This window comes from Capra hircus, chromosome 19 (genome assembly GCF_001704415.2).
Source record: "Capra hircus breed San Clemente chromosome 19, ASM170441v1, whole genome shotgun sequence".
In the NCBI taxonomy this organism is placed as follows: domain Eukaryota; kingdom Metazoa; phylum Chordata; class Mammalia; order Artiodactyla; family Bovidae; genus Capra; species Capra hircus.
The window spans coordinates 52,394,695-52,412,448 of NC_030826.1; the positions used below are offsets into that span (position 1 = coordinate 52,394,695).

The 17,754-nt window shown below is 50.8% G+C and overlaps 1 protein-coding gene across 9 annotated transcripts in view; it reads left to right on the forward strand.

Moving 5' to 3' along the window:
* RBFOX3 (RNA binding protein, fox-1 homolog 3) overlaps window positions 1-17,754 on the forward strand; it is a 432,377-nt gene that overhangs the window by 286,266 nt on the left and 128,357 nt on the right. For 8 of the 9 annotated variants that reach the window (XM_018063660.1, XM_018063663.1, XM_018063659.1 and 5 more), the window contains exon 4: window positions 17,473-17,512. The exons of the other annotated variant lie outside the window; for it this stretch is intronic. The gene's annotated coding sequence lies outside the window, so the exon portion shown is untranslated. The remainder of the gene's footprint in view (window positions 1-17,472; window positions 17,513-17,754) is intronic. 9 annotated transcript variants of the gene reach the window in all.

Here is a 17,754-nt window from a genome sequence, read left to right on the forward strand (position 1 = left end):
CAGAGCAGCAAATCGGGCCTGTTGCTAACTGGTTCAAATGTGGCTTAAAAAAAAAAATATATATATATATATATCTTTATGATAAAAATTTTTTTTTCATTTAATTAAAAATGTTGACATTGTGCCTGGACACCCCGCCAGAGAAAGTGGCTATAAATTAAACATTAAATCTTTAATGGTCCATAAAGAAATATTCGTTTCTGCTTATGTATATAGTGGATATAAATAGATAAAGAGAGGGCTTTTTTTCATCTGGGAGGCAGACTTTTTTTAACCTCAGCTGGATAATCTTGTTAAGTGGATGTAATTAAAAGTTAAATTAATCCGCGCCCTCCCCTTGGCTTTGTCTGGGGTGGGGGTGGGGTTCTCAAGGAAGGAGCAAGCCGACTCCGCCTGGCTCTAACCCCTCTTGGGGAAACGCTGGGTGTGGGTGCAGGAGACTGCAGCAAGTGGAGCTGCTCTGAGGAGCAGTGCACGTGTGTCAGTAGGAGGGAGGGGGCAGGTCCAGATTTCCGTCATGAAAGTGTCACCCTGGCTGTTGAGTGGGAGCCGGAGTGAGTTCAGGAAACCGTTTGGGGGCTGGTTCACGTAAGAAGTGATGGTTTCGGTTCAGTTCAGTCACTCAGCTGAGTCTGACCCTTTGCAACTCCATGAACTGCAGCACACCAGCCTTCCCTGTCCTTCACCATCTCCAGGAATTTGCTCAAACTCGTGTCCATTGAGTCGGTGATACCATCCAACCGTCTCATCCTCTGTCGCCCCCTTCTGCTCCTGCCTTCAATCTTTTCCAGCATCAGGGTCTTTTCCAATGAGTCAGTTCTTCACATCAGATGGCCAAAGTATTGGAGCTTCAGCTTCAGCATCAATCCTTCAAATAAACATTCAGGACTAATTTCCTTTAGGATTGACTAGTTTGATCTCCCTGCTGTCCAAGGGACTCTCAAAGAGTCTTCTCCAACACCACAGTTCAAAAGCATCAATTCTTCAGCTCTCAGCTTCTTTATGGTCCAACTCTCACATCCATACATAACTTGTAGAAAAACCATAGCTTTGACTTTATTGCAGCCATGAAATTAAAAAACGCTTACTCCTTGGAAGGAAAGTTATGACCAACCTAGATAGCATATTCAAAAGCAGAGACATTACTTTGTCAACAAATGTCTATCTAGTCAAGGCTATGGTTTTTCCAGTGGTCATGTATGGATGTGAGAGCTGGACTATAAAGAAAGCTGAGCACTGAAGAATTGATGCTTTTGAACTGTGGTGTTGGAGAAGACTCTTGAGAGTCCCTTGGACTGCAAGGAGATCCAGCCAATCCACCCTAAAGGAAATCAGTCCTGGGTGTTCATTGGAAGGACTGATGTTGAAGCTGAAACTCCAATATTTTGGCCACCTGATGCAAAGAGCTGACTCATTTGAAAAGACCCTGATGTTGGGAAAGATTGAAGGCAGGAGGAGAAGGGGACGACAGAGGATGACATGGTTAGATGGCATCACCGACTCAGTGGACATGAGTTTAGGTAAACTCTGGGAGTTGGTGATGGACTGGGAGGCCTGGCGTGCTGCGGTTCATGGGGTCGCAAAGAGCTGGACACGACTGGGTGACTGAACTGAATTGAACTGACTTTACGGACCTTTGTCAGTAAAGTAATGTCTCTGAGTTTTAATATGCTGTCTATGCTGGTCATAGCTTTTCTTCCAAGGAGCAAGCATCTTTTAGTTTCATGTCTGCAGTCACCATCTGCAGTGACTTTGGAGCCCAAGAAAATAGTTTCTGATTCCACTGTTTCCCCATCTATTTGCCATGAAGTGATAGGACCGAATGCCATGATCTTAGTTTTCTGAATGTTGAGTTTTAAGTCAACTTTTTCACTCTCCTCTTTCACTTTCATCAAGAGGCTCTTTAGTTCCTCTTCATTTTCTGCCATAAGGGTGGTGTCATCTGCATATCTGAGGTTATTGATATTTCTCCCGGCAATCTTGATTCCAGCTTGTGCTTCATCCAGCCTAGTATTCCGCATGATGTGCTCTGCATACAAGTTAAATAAGCAGGGTGACAACATACAGCCTGATGTACTCCTTCACCAATTTGGAACCAGTCCGTTGTTCCATGTCCGGTTCTAATGGTTACTTCTTGACCAGCATACAGATTTCTCAGGAGGCAGGTCGGGTGGCCTGGGTTTTCCACCTCTTTAAACATTTTCCGCAGTTTGTTGTGATCCACACAGTCAAAGGCTTTAGCATAGTCAATGAAGCAGAAGTAGATGTTTTTCTGGAATTCCCTTGCTTTGTCTATGATCCAACAGGTTTGGCAATTTGATCTCTGGTTCCTCTGCCTTTTCTAAAACCATTTTGAACATCTGGAAGTTCTTGGTTCACGTACTGGTGAAGCCTGGCTTGGAGAATTTTGAGCATTACTTTGCTAGCATGTGGGATGAGTGCAATTGTGCAGTAGTTTGGACATTCTTTGGCATTGCCTTTCTTTGGGATTGGAATGAAAACTGACCTTTTTCAGTCCTGTGGCCACTGCTAAGAAGTGATAGTTTAGGAGCCAGATAAGCAACATGTTACATAGAGGTAGACAGAAGTAGATGATGCCAGAGGCATTCTGGAAGCCAAATTGGCAGAATCGATGATGGACATGATGTGAAAAAGGGAGGGCCAGGGTGGCCCCCGGGTGACCTGCTCACTTGGCTGAGGGATGGTTCCATTTACTGAAATGGATTTGCTGAGATAGGACCAGGAGCCTTGATCATATTGGGTTGGAGGAGAAAGAGGCTGGTTGAGTTGGCCTGACCCTCAGGGACTTCAGCTGCAGGTGCCAAGTCCAGCATCCCTGGGATGCAGGTGGTGACTGCAGTTAGAGTGGTGATGGAGAAGCTCAGGGAAAAGGTAAAGTATAGGGGGGCTTGAGCCCTGGGGTACCCACTAGAAGAGGCTGGAGCTGCAAGGGGGATGGAGAAGGGAAGGCTGGAGTCACAGGAGAAGGACCAGGAGCATGTGGGGCCAGCCCAGGAGGCCTGAGGGTCTGCTCAACAAGCTGCCATTCTGCTGAGAGATCAAGAAAGACAAGGCTGACAGAGAGCATGTGATAATTCGGTTGAGGAAGAGTTTATGGCTGGAGAGAAAAGTAACAGGTCTTTGCAGGCACGGGCAAGCATATCATGGACCTGGAGGACTCTCCTCTTGACCTGAGATAGATATGTGGTGGGGAGCCACGGGGGAGGCAGGGCTGAAAAGGTGGGTTGGCACCAGGTGTGAGCAGCCTCGGGCACCAGGTGAAGAGGTCTGAACCTTCCCCAAGCCTGCAGGCTGCTGTCAGATATGTGACAGGGTCAGGTTTGCAGTGAAGCAGACCCATCTGGCCACACGTTGGGGCCAGACTCCTGGAGGGGCTTCAGGTCCGGAGCAAGTTCAGAGGCTGCAGAGAGTTCTGGGGAGAGAAGGGGCCCTTTGCCAGGTGGTGAGGAACAAACAGGTAAAAAGGTGCTGAGGAGGGAGAACAGATAGAAGCCAGGAGCACAATTTGGGGAGGATGAGGGAGGGCACAAGTGAGGATGCCCAGAAGTTCTGAGTCTGGGGCGCTGGATCAGCATCATTGGCTGAACTAGGAGGTGTGGGGGAAGGGGACTTTCTTGGTCTTGTGTCTTCAGTTTGCTTGTCTCCTAGCATAGGTAACCAGGTGGCAATATCTGGAAGGGACCGGGGGATGCTGGACCGGACACCTGGAAGTAGGAGTTCTTGCAAGACAGATGGGGATGGAGCCAGGGCACAGAGAAGATGGTCCAGGCATGTGTCACTGGGAAGAGAGGTGCAAATGAGAGGGAAGCCTAGAGAGCCGCTAAGGAGGCTGAGTGGGCAGTTAGGGAGCCAGGAGAGCCCGGGAGAGGGGTGTCTGTCCAAGAAGCCTTGTGGGGAACCCTTCCAGTGTGTATGTCACTTCAGTCATGTCCAACTCTGGGACCCCCTGGACTGTAGGGACCCACCAGGCTCCTCTGTCCATGGGGATTCTCCACGCAAGTATACTGGAGTGGGTTGCCACGCCCTCCTCCAGGGGATCTTCCCAACCCAGGGATCGAACCCTGGTCTCCTGCATTGCAGGTGGATTCTTTACCAGCTGAAATACCCAGAAAGCCAACTCTACTCCCTTGTTTCTACAAATCAGATGTCCTCCAAGCATGGCAGGGTTTGTGAGCCTCACCCAACATGCATATCCATGGAAGCAAACAAGCATTCAGCACTGAACAACCACTGACTTCCCGTGATGGCTTGTCCGCAGCATCTCAAGATCTGCTAGTTGAACAGTCCTCATAAAGGCCTCCTCCTACAATGAAAGTTGTTTTTGTTATTAATACTTCAAGTCTTGACCAGTAGCCTCAGGACCTTAGGAATGTGCATGTGAACGCACTCACAAATGACCGTGTTCTCCGTGCATCTCAGGAAAGGCTTTCAGTGTGGCAGAAGACAGAGGCTGCTGCCTCTTGTGAAGTCACCAAGTCGTGTCTGAGTCTTTTGCAACCCCGTGGACTGTAGCCCACCAGGCTCCTCTGTCCATGGGATTTTCCAGGCAAGAATACTGGAGTGGGCTGCATTTCCTTCTCCAGGGGATCTTTCTGACACAGGGATCAAACCCACATCTCCTGGTTGTCAGGCAGATTCTTTACCACTAAGCCACCAGGGAAGCCCCAAGACAGAGGCTATCTATTACTAAATAGACCCAACTGCCCATACAGACCCAATCCACAAATTAGCTGCTTGTCATTGAAGGTCAGTTGCAGGCAGACCCTCGCCGGGACATGGGTCTGATAGAAGTTCAGGTTCACTTTTTACTTCTGAGGCCGATTCCAATAGAAGACTGAAATTGGTAAAACGGGCAGAGATGTGTTGAGCCCAAAAGGTAATTGCTGAGCAGTGATAGTACTTTTAAGGCGGTTCTGGCAAGCAGCAATCAAGCCGGGCCGGCAGCCTCTAAGCTGCACCAAGTACTGAGTCTTCCCTCGCCCTCAGGGGAGTACTTCGGTATCACCCTTTAAAACCTGAGGCTGGCAGGTGCTAATAGGACCCAAGATTTGCTTGAATCGGGTGAGATAGGGGGCACAAAGAAGCAAAAGTGACTGTCATGTGAGGAGACGCTGTTATACTCATGCTATGCTATGCTAAGTCACTTCAGTCGTGTCCGACTCTGCAACCCCATAGACGGCAGCCCACCAGGCTCCCCCGTCCCTGGGATTCTCCAGGCAAGAACACTGGAGTGGGTTGCCATTTCCTTCTCCAATGCGTGAAAGTGAAAAGTGAAAGTAAATCACTCAGTCGTGTCCGACTCTTAGCGACCTCATGGACTGCAGCCTACCAGGCTCCTCTGTCCATGGGATTTTCCAGGCAATAGCCCTGGAGTGGGTTGCCGTTGTCCCCTAGAAACACAGGAGGCATGCCATGTAGGGCCACGTGGCACAGCACCAGGACGGATCAGAAGGCAGAAGGAATGGGGATATGTGGGCAAGAGCCTGAGTTGTGGTTTCCAAGGGAACAGACAGGTGTGATGGGGTGAGCAGGATCAGGATGGGCTGGTTGAGCCATATCAGTGGGTTCCAGGCAGACAGGCTGTCCCAAGCATCCAATACCTGGCCCTGAGGTGGTTAGGGCCGGTGGACAGTGGCCTGGAGAGTGAGAGTCCGGTAGAGGACTTAGCGGTGTGGGCTCTGGGTTGGCTGGGTTGTACATGAAAGATGGGCACGGGGTGTTGTCTGCCGTCTCTAGGAATTAGCCAGCTGTGGGAGGGGCAGTCCCTCCAAGGTTGGCAGTGCCCCAGTGTCGAAGTGTCAAGATACAGAAAACGAGAGAGGTGGTTATGCAGCAGGATTGGAGTAGGGCTGCCTGGGGCATGCTGAACAGAAGGAGGGGGTGCAGAGCGGGCTCTGACTTGCTCACCGCTCAGCGGCGCCCCCTGTCCTCAACCCGCAGCCCAAGCACATGTGTGTGACTTTAAGACCTAAGCACTCCTTGGCCACCAGCGCTCCAGCAGGCAGTGGTGGGCTGTGCCCAAAGTCCCAGGCTTCATGGCCCTTCCAGCAGTGGTTTGCTGGGCTTGGTGGTTTAGAGGTCTCAGGAGTCCTTTGTCAGGTGCAGGAAGGGGAAGGCCTGTGATGCTGCTGACTCAGGGGCGGGGACCTTGCCATGGCCAAGCTGGCAGGAAGATCCTCCTTGGCCTTCAGGTGGCAGGTCCCAGCCCAGACATAGGACCTGGCCAGCAGGGGGTCCTCCTACCAAAGACGGGGCAGTGGGCACAGTTCCCCAGGGGGCCTGGCAAGCCCTCAGAGCTCCAAGACTGGAGACGAAACTCTACAGGTTGGACCTTGCTGGTTACTGAGGCCAGACTCTGAACACTCTGCACATCAACACCCATCACTGCCCTCCAGCCTCGTTTCCCAAAGCAAGTGACAGTAACACCTCTGCCACCCGGGACCACCAGCCACTGTAGGTGCCCCAGCTTCCTTGCCTGTGTCCAGGGACAAAGGCACCCACCTATCAGCTTGTGGGATGACTTGTGATGAGTTTGTACAGAAGGCTCCCTAGCCCACAAACACAGTGCAGACTCATGACCTCATCACAGGGGTGAAATCCTCCCCGATAGTGGTCCAGGCGTCATGCTGAAGCCTGTTCTCCTTTATCCCTTGTAAAGGCACCAGGAGGGCAGCACTGTTGCCTCCCCACTTTACAGACAGTAAACTGAGGCACTCAGAGGCACTCGCCAAAGATTTCACCACCATCCCAGGCGGGACTGAATGGTGGATTAACTTCTGACATAAGCAGCCAGCACAACCAAGGTCTTCCTTCCCCTTTGGGGAGCAGGAAAAAGCTGCAGACACCCCATCCCAGGTGGCTCAGTTGTAAAGAACCCACCTGCCAACGCAGGAGACTCAAGAGACAGGTTCAATCCCTGGGTTGGGAAGATCCCCTGGAGAAGGAAATGGTAACCCACTCTAGTATTCTTGCCTGAAGAATCCCATGGACAGAGGAGCCTGGCGGGCTACAGTCCATGGGGTCGCAAAGAGTAAGACACAACTGAGCAACTGAGCACACACCCCATCCCAAGATTTTTCCTAAAATGGGCATCTCTGCCTGGGTTTTCTCTATTTCTTCAAGCGATTGTCTAGTTGTTGTGTCAACATCAAACAGTCTGGTTCTGTTCTCTGCACATCTTCCTGGTGGCATTTACAGAGATGCTAGTGGAGGAGGATGGGGCTAGCTGCACTTCCCACCTTGAAACTGGGACACAGCCTGGACCCCGCCTGGCTACCATGGTCTGTACAGACAGCTGCCCGGCTGCCCATCTCCCAGCCCTCTCAGCTGAGTCTCTACTTTTATTTCATAAGTAGGTTGATCGAGATAGATTTCTGAAAATCTTAGAGGAATGAACAGGTTGGTTTCTTAGGGGATTTGCTCAGGAAATGAGATTTTGCCTGTCTCCCAAAGGAGGGAGGATATGTCTAAATTATTGATAGAGAAACACGCTCATCTAAGAAGCTAGTATAGCAGACCGTCTGCGTGCTGATTGGCGCTGTCTGTCCTGTGTATTAACTCAACTCCTCCGCCCTCTCCATCACCCTTCCCACCCCCGACCCATGCTGCTCAGGGCACAGGTGGTCAGCATCCCACCCACTGCTTCTGCAGAGGGGCCCTGTCCTCCGGCTAAGGAGAGGCAGTAAGTACATCGTCAGGTTTCCACGGAGCACCTACAAGGAGACACATCCCCACTGCGATTTTGAACACCGCCCTGGCTGACTCTGTGCTCAGAGGCCTCTGGCTTTTAAAGAAACATAAGGGACCAGAGCCAAGTGGAGACTGGGACGGCCGCCCAGACTTGGCCACCACTGAGCTCCATTTCAGCCGAGTGTTGGAGAGAACGTGGCAGCCCCTAGCTCCCTGGGGAATGGCTCAGAGGGGGCCCTCTACCTTCATTAGAAAGAACGGCCTCCTCAGCGTAATCAGAACCCAGCATCAGAACCCGGTAATCAGAACCCTGTAATCAGAACCCAGTGGAAGTGACCAGGAAACCAGGCAGTCAAAGGCGTCCTCGCCCCCATGGTCAAGCTGTACACATCCGTGCCCCTCCCACCTGGATTCGTTCCATGTTTGTTGAGTGAATGAATGAACAGAGTTGGAGACAGCAGAGCTGTAAAGCTGAGTGCTCTTCAGAGGGTGCAGAAGCTGGTGCGGCATCAAGGATAGCTTGGAGAAGGCACAATGGCGATCGCTCTTAGCTGGTATCCCTATTGTGTCCCATAGATGAGTTTGCATCCATTTTTAAAACCACACTACATAAAATGGAAATGTGTCAATAGGTAGAAGTCAAGATCAAAGAACAGAAAAAGAGAAATAGAACAGTAAAAGCTGCCTGCGGGGCTTTGAAATACAACTGGCAATGTTGAGCCACATTTTCTTCTGAACTTGCTAACAGCCAAAGAAAAGAGGAAAATATGGCTGATACTATGGTTCTCGCTGTTTTTAAAAGTGGCTTAACATGTTGATGACAGATGAATGAACAAAATGTGGTCTATCCATACAATGGAATATTAGTCAGCCTTTAAAAGGTGTAAAATTCCGACACCTGCTACCACGTGGAGGAACTATAAGGACACAGCACTCAGTGAGATGAATCGGTCCCAGAGGGCAAATGCTGTGTGATTCCACTCATTTGAGGTCCCTGGAGAAGTCACATTCACAGAGACAGAAAGTAGGATGGAAGTATTCTGGAGTTGGGGGAGGGGCTAGGGAGTTAATGGGGACAGAGTTTCAGTTTAGGAGGATGAAGAAGGTCTGCAGACGGACAGTGGTGATGATAGTACAGTGGGGTGAGCGTATTTCCCTCTGAGTAGTACACCTAAAAATGGGCTAAAAGGGTAAAAAAAAAAAAAAATTGTTGCATATATTTTACCACAATGAAAAAGTTAAAAAAAACTCAAAAAACCCCAAACAAATTAAAAAGTGGATTCGAAGTACCCCTCAAGGGAACGATGGTTTTCCTGGAGTCTTTCAGTCTGAAAGCTGTTTCTCGGGATCCGATTGCCAGACACCAGCCTACTGGGCATGCAGCATCTGGCTCCTTGGACCATGGCCTCCCCCCTAGCTGGCATTAGAAAGAACAGCTCTTGGAGGGGTGAGCATTGGAGAGTGGGCGTGGTCAGAATGACGTCACAGAGGGCCAGTGAGCAGGAGGAAAAGTGCTGCTGGGGTCTGGATTCAGGCTGCACAGGCCAGGACGAGCCGGGTGCCGCAAGGGTGGGGGCAAATGTCTAGATCATTCTAAGATGTTTGGAGGAGGCCAGCAGATTAGCGCCCTGGAGCTGCCATAACACATTTCCGCAAACTATGGGTCTTACAACTCCTAGAATTCTTCTCTCTCAGTCCTGGAGGCCAGAAGCCTGAAATAAAGCTGTCAGCAGGTCCACCATCTCTCTGAAGGCCCTAGGGGAGGGTCCTTCCTGCCTCTTCCAGCTTCTGGAAGCTCAGGCTCCGCTTGGCCTGTGGCCACATCACTCTAGGTCCTGCCTCTAGTCACATGGCCTCTCTGAGCCTGTGTCTGCTCGTTTTCTGGTTCTTATAGAGACACTCTCATTGGAATTAAGATCTACTAATCCAGGATGCTCTCATCTCCACCCTTAACTAGCTGAATCTGCAAAGACCCTCTCTCCCATTCTGAGGTTCCAGAGGGACACGCATTTCTGGGGGTACTATTCTACCCAGTACAGCTGCCATCTTGTCCATGGGCTGATGGCCATGTGTGTTCTGTGGAACCCAACGCTGGGCTCTGGGCAATAGGGGCTGTGTGTTAGAAAGCTCTTCAGGGAGGAGAGACCACACCTCCACCCCCGCCTTTCCTCTCTGACTCTGTTCTTGAATGGTTTCCATGTCCACAGTGGGGTCTCTGGCCCCTCCCTCACTGCCCCCCTCCCCGCCATCTGCTGTCTGCTTGGCGGCACTGGACATTCTGTCCCTCAAGCCATGTCCATCTTGAGAAAACTGCCCCCTGCCGGCCCCAGTGCAGGAGAGTGACCTGCAGTAGTGCTGCTGGACAGCTCAGATGCTGGAAATGCTGCTGGACCTTTGACCAGTGGGCTCCTTTGGGTCCCAGATCCATGCTGAGTTCAGCTAACATGGGGTCCTCCCCTCTAGCTGCCTGCTGGCCTCATCCCACCAGAGCCTCCTATACTACAGGAGTGATTGACAGCTTCCAGGGCTGCTGGCAAAGGCCAGGGCAGCTCAGGGGCCATGAGGCTGGGCCAGGCGGGGATCCAGAAGCTCCGGAGTTTGCAAAGTCCAACACAGCCAAGAGAGCCAACTGGTCACAGAAGGGCAGAGAAGGAAGGGATGGCCAGGGAGTCACAAGCAGACAGAAGGGTTTGGCAGCCATTGGGCACCAAAGCCACAGGCATCTCGAGGCCAGTGGACCCGCAGTGGGTGGCTGGACTTTCCCCACCTTCTGCCCACATACTTGGTGGATGTCAGCTGTGCAGTTACTGCTGCAAGGCCCACGGGGCCGCCCTGTAGGCAGAGACCTAGATGGGCTCGCCTGCTCCCTGCCCCCTGGAGCAGGACTAAAGGCCTCGGACGAACTTGAAGGGGGGACTCTGGCTGAGGGAGGTCCCTCAGCCCTGCCAGATCTTCTTAGGAGAGGGGTCTGGGCTGCTCCCAGAACAGAGTAAGCTCCTTCCTGCCCAGCCGCTCTGAGGGGCCCATAAGGGGGTGGCTCCCCCTGGTGTGCTATGTTCTGTGTGCTCAGAATCCCAGACAACCTTGCATCCACTCTGATGACCAGAACCTGCTAGAACAGCCCAGACTCCCTTGCAGTGCCTCGGGGTCTCTGAGCCATGAGCCTGCAGCCCTCCTCTCCCCTCCCCAGCCCTTCCCTCCACTCCCCTCCTCTCCTCTCTTGTTCTCTCCTCTTCTCTCCAAAGGTGAATTTCTTTTCATAAAGAGAGAAAAACCAAAAAAACCAAAAAACACAACCTTTAAATTGAGGTAGCTCTGGCGTTGTGATGACCATCATCAGAAGTCGTGTTTAAGCCACCCACGGTTAATTTTTTATTTATAAAATTGCACCATTCACCTCCAATTCCCCTTAGAGAGAGAGCACAATATGGACTATTTAATAAAATCCAAAGTAATACAACAAGAGTAGCCGTGGGCAGGCGGTGTTTTTAATGCTTTCTCAGTACGGACCACCTGGCCTTGCCCCTCCCCAGAAGGTTGAGATGAGGGGAGGGCCCCAGGCTCCCCGAGCAGGGACTCTAACAAGCAGCGTGACCAGCATGGGCTAGGGGCCCCCAAGATCCTTCCTGGGCTGGCGACTGCACTGCAGCAGCTTGTACGATGCCAGATAAATCTGCTCTGATCATAAACGAGAGGCCAGCACCAGCGCTGCACATTTGGGAAGACACAAAGAAAAGAGCAAAGGAAAGCATGGATGCTGGGGAGCTATGTGCCATGGACTAAACATGTGTGCCCCCGCCCCGCCCCTAATTCGCAGGTTGATGCCTTAACCCTCGCTGTGATAGGGTGTGGAGGTGGGGTCTTTGGGATGTGATTAGGGTGGGATGAGGTCAGGAGGGTGGGGTCCCGGGATGGAATTACCGCCGTCATTAGTGTCTTTCTCATCAGAAGCAGCACCACAACTCTCTCCCCATCCACGCAAGGACACAGCAGGAAGGCAGCCGACAGCAAGTGGGGAAGCAGGCCCTCACCAGACCCCAACCATGCTGGCACTGATTTGCAGAATTCCAGCCTCCAGAACTGTTTAAGCACCCCCCGCAAGCTGCGGTATTTTATTATGCAGCCCAAGCTGACTCAGACACCCAAGCTTCCTCTTTCAGAAATGGGTCTCTGCTGTCACCAGCAGCTTCCTCATTGCCCTCAGTGTCAACAAGCTCTTCCCCTCTCAAACACCCCCGCCAGGACAGGCCGTCTTCTCTTTGTCTCGCAATGCAGGCGTCTGTGGCCGACTGGGTTATTCTTACCGGTCAAGCTAAGAACACAGGTGTTCCAGTATGATGGATCCTATAAACCCTCTCCCCACTAAACGTATAGGAGGGTGTGGTGAGGTAGCTGGGACTTAAAGTGAAATGGAAATGGATAAACCTTTGAGCATCCTTTTTCTTATCTGGAAATTAGGGATAATAATGCCTAACTCGTGGGCTGATATGAGGCTTGACATGTATAATCAGTGTCTGGCACAAGATAAATGCTTGATAAATAAGAGCCAAGATGACTCCTGGTAAACTGACTTTAGCAAATAGTTGAAGTCACAATCAGTCATAGTGACGTGTTCTGCTCTCGCCATACCGTTCTCCTCCTGCCCCACTGTCAAGAGACATGGCACCTGGCTGGGGCAGGAGTGAGGCGGTCCAGGGTGCACCACGGGGGAGTCACCTGCGAGCGGGTCTGGACCACAGCGGAAGGGAATCTTTCCCGGCAGGTCGTATTGCGTGACGCACACTAACAATGGGTTTAAAACAAGCTTTTATTGAAGCATAGTTGGTTTACAGTGTTGTATTAATTTCCACTGTACAGCAAAGCGACTCAGTTATGCATGTATTTTCTTTTTCATATATTTTCCCATTCTGGTTTGTCATAGGATATTGACTATAGTTCCTTGTGCTATATAGTAGGACTTTATTATTTATCCATCCTAGAGATTCTAGTTTGCATCTGCTAATCCCAAGCTCCCAATCCTTCCCTCCTCCACCCTCACCCACTTGGCAACTACAAGTCTGTTCTCTTTGTCTGTGAATCTGTTTCATGGGTGTGTTCATTTGTATCATATTTTAAATTCCACATGTAAGTGATATTATATGGTATTTATCTTCCTTTGTCTGTCTTACTTCACTTAATATGGTAATCTCTAGGTCCACGCACATTACTGCAAACGGCATTACTTCATTTCTTTTTATGAGTGAGTAATGTTCCAGTGTGTGTGTGTGTGTGTGTGCATGCATGTGTGTATGTGTGTGTGCGTGTGTGTGTGCGTGTGTGTGTGCACCACATCCTCTTTATCCACCTGTTGATGGACAGTTAATTTGTTACCATGTCTTGGATATTGCAAATAGGACTTTTATGAACATAGGGGTGCAGGACGTGTATTCTTTTCATCCCGAAGGTGATACAAGTAAATTAATTTCTTAAAAAACCCACTGCTTTATGGACAGAAGAGAACACAGGTTAAAGGGAATGACCTCCGTCGTTTGAATGGAGTCGAGTAAAGACAGACACTAATGCTGTTAAGGAGAACTGTAGGGAAAAGCCCAGAGGAACTCGGCACTGGAGGGGGGCGGGGGTGAGGGTGGCAAGTTAACTGTGAACTAATGGAATCTGGGGTGAAGGAGAATGGAGCGGGGAGACCGTGAGGAATGGTCCCCATGGGGGTGAGTATCCCTTTATGATGGGATCCCCAGGAGTAAACCACTCTAGAAGGACCCAGGCCTGCTTCTCAAAATGGTCATCTGGTCATGATCCCTCATGGCAGACACTTGCCCGCTGGTCCATTCATTCCTTCCTTCACCAAATATCCACTGCCTCCATCTCTCTGTATTGGCCCTGTGCCAGGCTCTGGGGCCTCTGAGATATGGCCTCTGTGCGGTGGGGGTTGGGTCACAGCCTAGTGAGTGGGCGCCACACGGAGGCGACTTCCTGGCCGGTCAAACAGAGAGCAGCTCTGCTCTGCGTAACTCCTTGCCATCAAGGAAGTCCACAGTTTGTAGCTCAGCAGACTTCACGCAGAGGCTGTAGCAGTGCAGGCTGGGCTGGGTGGAGACCCCTGAGCTTGGTATATGCATCTTACTCTGTTTAGACTTGGCTAAAGAGTCTTTCCTGGGCTGTGCTTGGGAACTTCAGCACCCGTGGTCTAATGAGCTGTGCTTCTCCATGAACCTGATCATGGTGGCAAAAATCTCCATAATTGATTATCCCGCTGGGTGGCTGAGAGCAGTGTTTGCTAACTGTGAGGCTGAGAGTCAGCCCCATGGTTCCTGACCCACCGGCACTCCCACGGGTGGATGTTGTCAGCAAGGCCCGTGGAGCAGGGTGAGCCCCAGGCTCCTTCCTCCCTCCTCTCCCAGATGGGGTGGTGGGACAGGTGGGTGAGGTGAGAGCGTAGAGGGTGGGAGATGCTGGGGTGTGGAAGAGGGAAGGAGAAGCCAGTGTTCGTCTCAGAAAGCAAGGCAAGCCCCATCGGAGTCAGCCCATCTCTGGCTGCTCACTCCAGGAGGGCAGCAGGGCCACAGGACGGGTCTGCACTGGCCCACTTCCTTTCCTTCCAGGTAGCAATAACCTCCAGGGAGGCACAGGGAAAACTTTCATTACCTTGGAAATTCTGTACCTGGACAGAGGACCGTGATGAGCAGGAGGCTCAGCCTGAAGCACTAGGAGAATAGGCTGGACCCTCGTGTGAGGCATCAGGCTCACCAGGGCCTCCCAACTGTCCCTCTGGTTCTGGGTCTTTTAAAGTACAGAGGAGATGGACATGGGCCCCTGCCTCTGAGTCTTCTGACATGGACTGAATCAGTGTAACCCCTGGATTCAAGTGGCATGAAAGGGTTAGTTGCTCACTCATGCCTGACTCTTTGCGATGCCATGGACAGTCACCCACCAGGCTCCTCTGTCCATGGGATTCTCCAGGCAAGAATACTGGAGTGAGTAGCCATTCCCTTCTCCAGGGGATCTCCCCGACCCTGGGATTGACCCTGGTTCTCCTGTACTGCAGGCAGATTCTTCACCGTCTGAGCCATAGTGAAGCCCCTCAAATGGCGTAGGTATCAGATATTTCTCTTTGGCCAAATGAGGCCCCTGGTAACCATGGGAAACACTGGGCTTCCCTTGTGGCTCAGCTGGTAAACAATCTGCCTGCAATGCAGGAGACCTGGGTTTGATCCCTGGATTGGGAAGCTCCCCTGGAGAAGGGAAGGGCTACCGACTCCAGTATTCTGGCCTGGAGAATTCCATGGACTGTATAGTTCATGGAATATGTGCAAAGAGTATGCAAATATGCAAAGAGTCAGACATGACAGCGACTTTCACTTTCAAGGAGTGACTCGGGACCTTAGGACCAGTGAAGGCTGGGGGGGGCGGGGTGAGGGTGGGGCTGCCTTGCCAACCTTGATCCGGGCCAATATTCCCCAGAGATTGGGAATTCCGGGCCAGCAGATTCCCTGGCGCCTAGAGGAAATCTGTGGGGTGGACACAGCGGATAAAGAAGGGTGGTCATGGAAGTTGTTTGGGTAGAGGAGAGACTAGGGCAGGGAGGGAGGAAGTGCCCCATCTCACATCCTGGACCAGCCTGCATTCTCCTGCCCTGCAGCCGCCTGCCCAGCAGAGCAGACTCCTCCTATCCGACTCCCACAGGCTTGGCCCAGACCCGTGCTCCAGCCAGTGCATATGTCTGCTCACTGGTGCTGGATGGATTGAATTAAATGGAACTAAATTGAATTGAACTGGGAGGAAAACTCACTTTGAGGAAAAAAAAAAGAAAAGAGTCGACAGTAAGAAAATCCCCCAAATCAACTGAAGGCAGCGGTTGATGCAAGTTGATTGATTCAATCCGTCTCATTTTGTAATGACGCCTTCATTCGACGGTGCCTTCCAATCTCATCTGGTCACTTTGTGAGCTGCGTGTGGACACGTGCCAGAATAGCTGCTTTTGCCAGTTGGCTGGGGGTGGGAGGGGATGCCAGTCAACAAACAGTGGCTGTTGGGAGGGCCACATCCGTGATGGCCTCTTCGTTTGTGGTTCAAGTTCAGCCACACTTTGGCCCACAGCTGTCCCTGCTGTGGCTGATATCTGTGTGTGTGGGGACGAGGGGTGGGTGGGAGCAGGTTTCGCGTGAAATAGTGCCTTGTGGTTTGCACAAACTCTTAACATGTGCCAAGCGAATTCTGTGCATTAAATGTTCCCCTTCCACTTTTAATTCTTATTCCCTGCAGAGAAGGGTGCCTCTTTCCATGTGTGGAAGTGCAGCACGATGGAAACCTGCTGGGGAAACCCAGTTGCCCCAGTTATTGGTGGCGCAGTTGCTTAACCGAAGCACACCTCAGTTTTTTCATCTGAAAAATGGGGGTGGTAAGAACGGTGCCTGCAGCTAGCTGGCACGTAAAATGTGCAGAATAAGTGAGAGCAGCTCCCTGTTCTTCCTGGTGATTTCTTTTTTCCTTTCTTTTTCATCTTTTTTAACACCATTCCTGGTGATATTGATGATGGTAATGACGGTGATTTTCAGCATTGTAAGAAAGAGGCCCAGTTGACTACCTTTTGATTCTGAAAGCTTTTCAGTTGTTTTTAACATGTTTATGTTAAGGGTTTTTTTTTTTTTCTTTAAAGTACACACACGGTGGGGATAGGGGGATGTGGAGTGACTTCTTAATGGTTATGTGGTTTCCTTTCAGAGTGATGAAAAAGTTCTAGAACCAGATATGGTGTGTACAACAATGTGAATGTAGTTAATACCACTGAACTGTACACTTTAAAATGGTTAAAATGGTAAAATGTTACGTGTATTTTATCACATAGGTGTGCAAGATATGTACATATACATTATGAAACATTACTAAAATCAATAAGGAAAATTTTAGTCCAGAGAAAACACATACGTTCATGCGCAGACATGCACCCTCGTTTCTAATCTCCGAAGTGCCCGATGAGGAAAGGGCGGGATCAGGAGTCCAGACACACGTGGGCTGCCCCCAGGCCCCTCAGGAATCAGCTTTGCAGCTCTGGGCAAGTCCCTTGATCTCTCACATCCCAGGTTCCTGGATTATAAGAGGAGCTAATACCTGGCCCCTGCCACTCCGCCACCAACTCCAAGCTGCTCCTGCCGATGGAAGCTCCTGGAAGCAGCGCCTAATTCCAAACAACACACAACGGTGGCTTCTGAAATCATGTGTTTGCTGGGATTTAGAATTGTCTTACTTCTCTTTAGGCAACAGCAGCAGCCCATCCGCTTTTCCTCATTTTCCCCTTTGACTGCTATTAAAATAGATTGGCAGGCCATGACTCCACACAGAGAGACACCTGGGGAGGCGGGGAGCCACAATTCACAAAGTCCCCTTTGAAGGTAACCTCAAAACCAGGTGGGGGTGGGGAAGAAGAGTTTGGGGGAAAGGGAAGAAAGAGAGAAAACACAAAGGAACACCCCAGAGTTGCAGGGAAACATGAGTTTGGAAAATCTGGATGGCAGGCCCGAGGTGTTCTGTTTCCCTTTGTCTTTGCCTGTTAAATCAAACGCCGACTCCCAGCCCAGCCGGCCGCACAGACAGCCGCAAGAGTTTAACCTGGGCAGGTTTCCTCGGCCTCCCAGGGAGATAATGCCTCCTTTTCCAGACTTGACTAGTCAATGGGCAAATCGCAGCTAGCAACCAGATGTACGATGGCGACATTGATTCTAATTCTCTCCCCTTTCTTTCTTTCTCTCTTTTTCTTTTTCTTAGAGAGCCCACAGTGCCTCGGGAAAAATTGGCTGAATAAAAGGTAGAAAGACTTTCTCTATTTTCCCCCTGAATAGTTTTTGACAGATATGCACATGTTGGAACATCTTGGGAGCTGCTGACAGTGGATGCTGGGGGCTCTGAGTTTCCCATTTGCTCAAAGGAGGGGTTTGGTGGGGTTGAAGTGGGGGTGGCTTATTTAGCTCTCTTCCCATGATGGGCCAGCCCAAAATATACTGGGAAGGCAGGCCTGGGGAGCCAGGAGGGACATGAGAGGACAAGAGT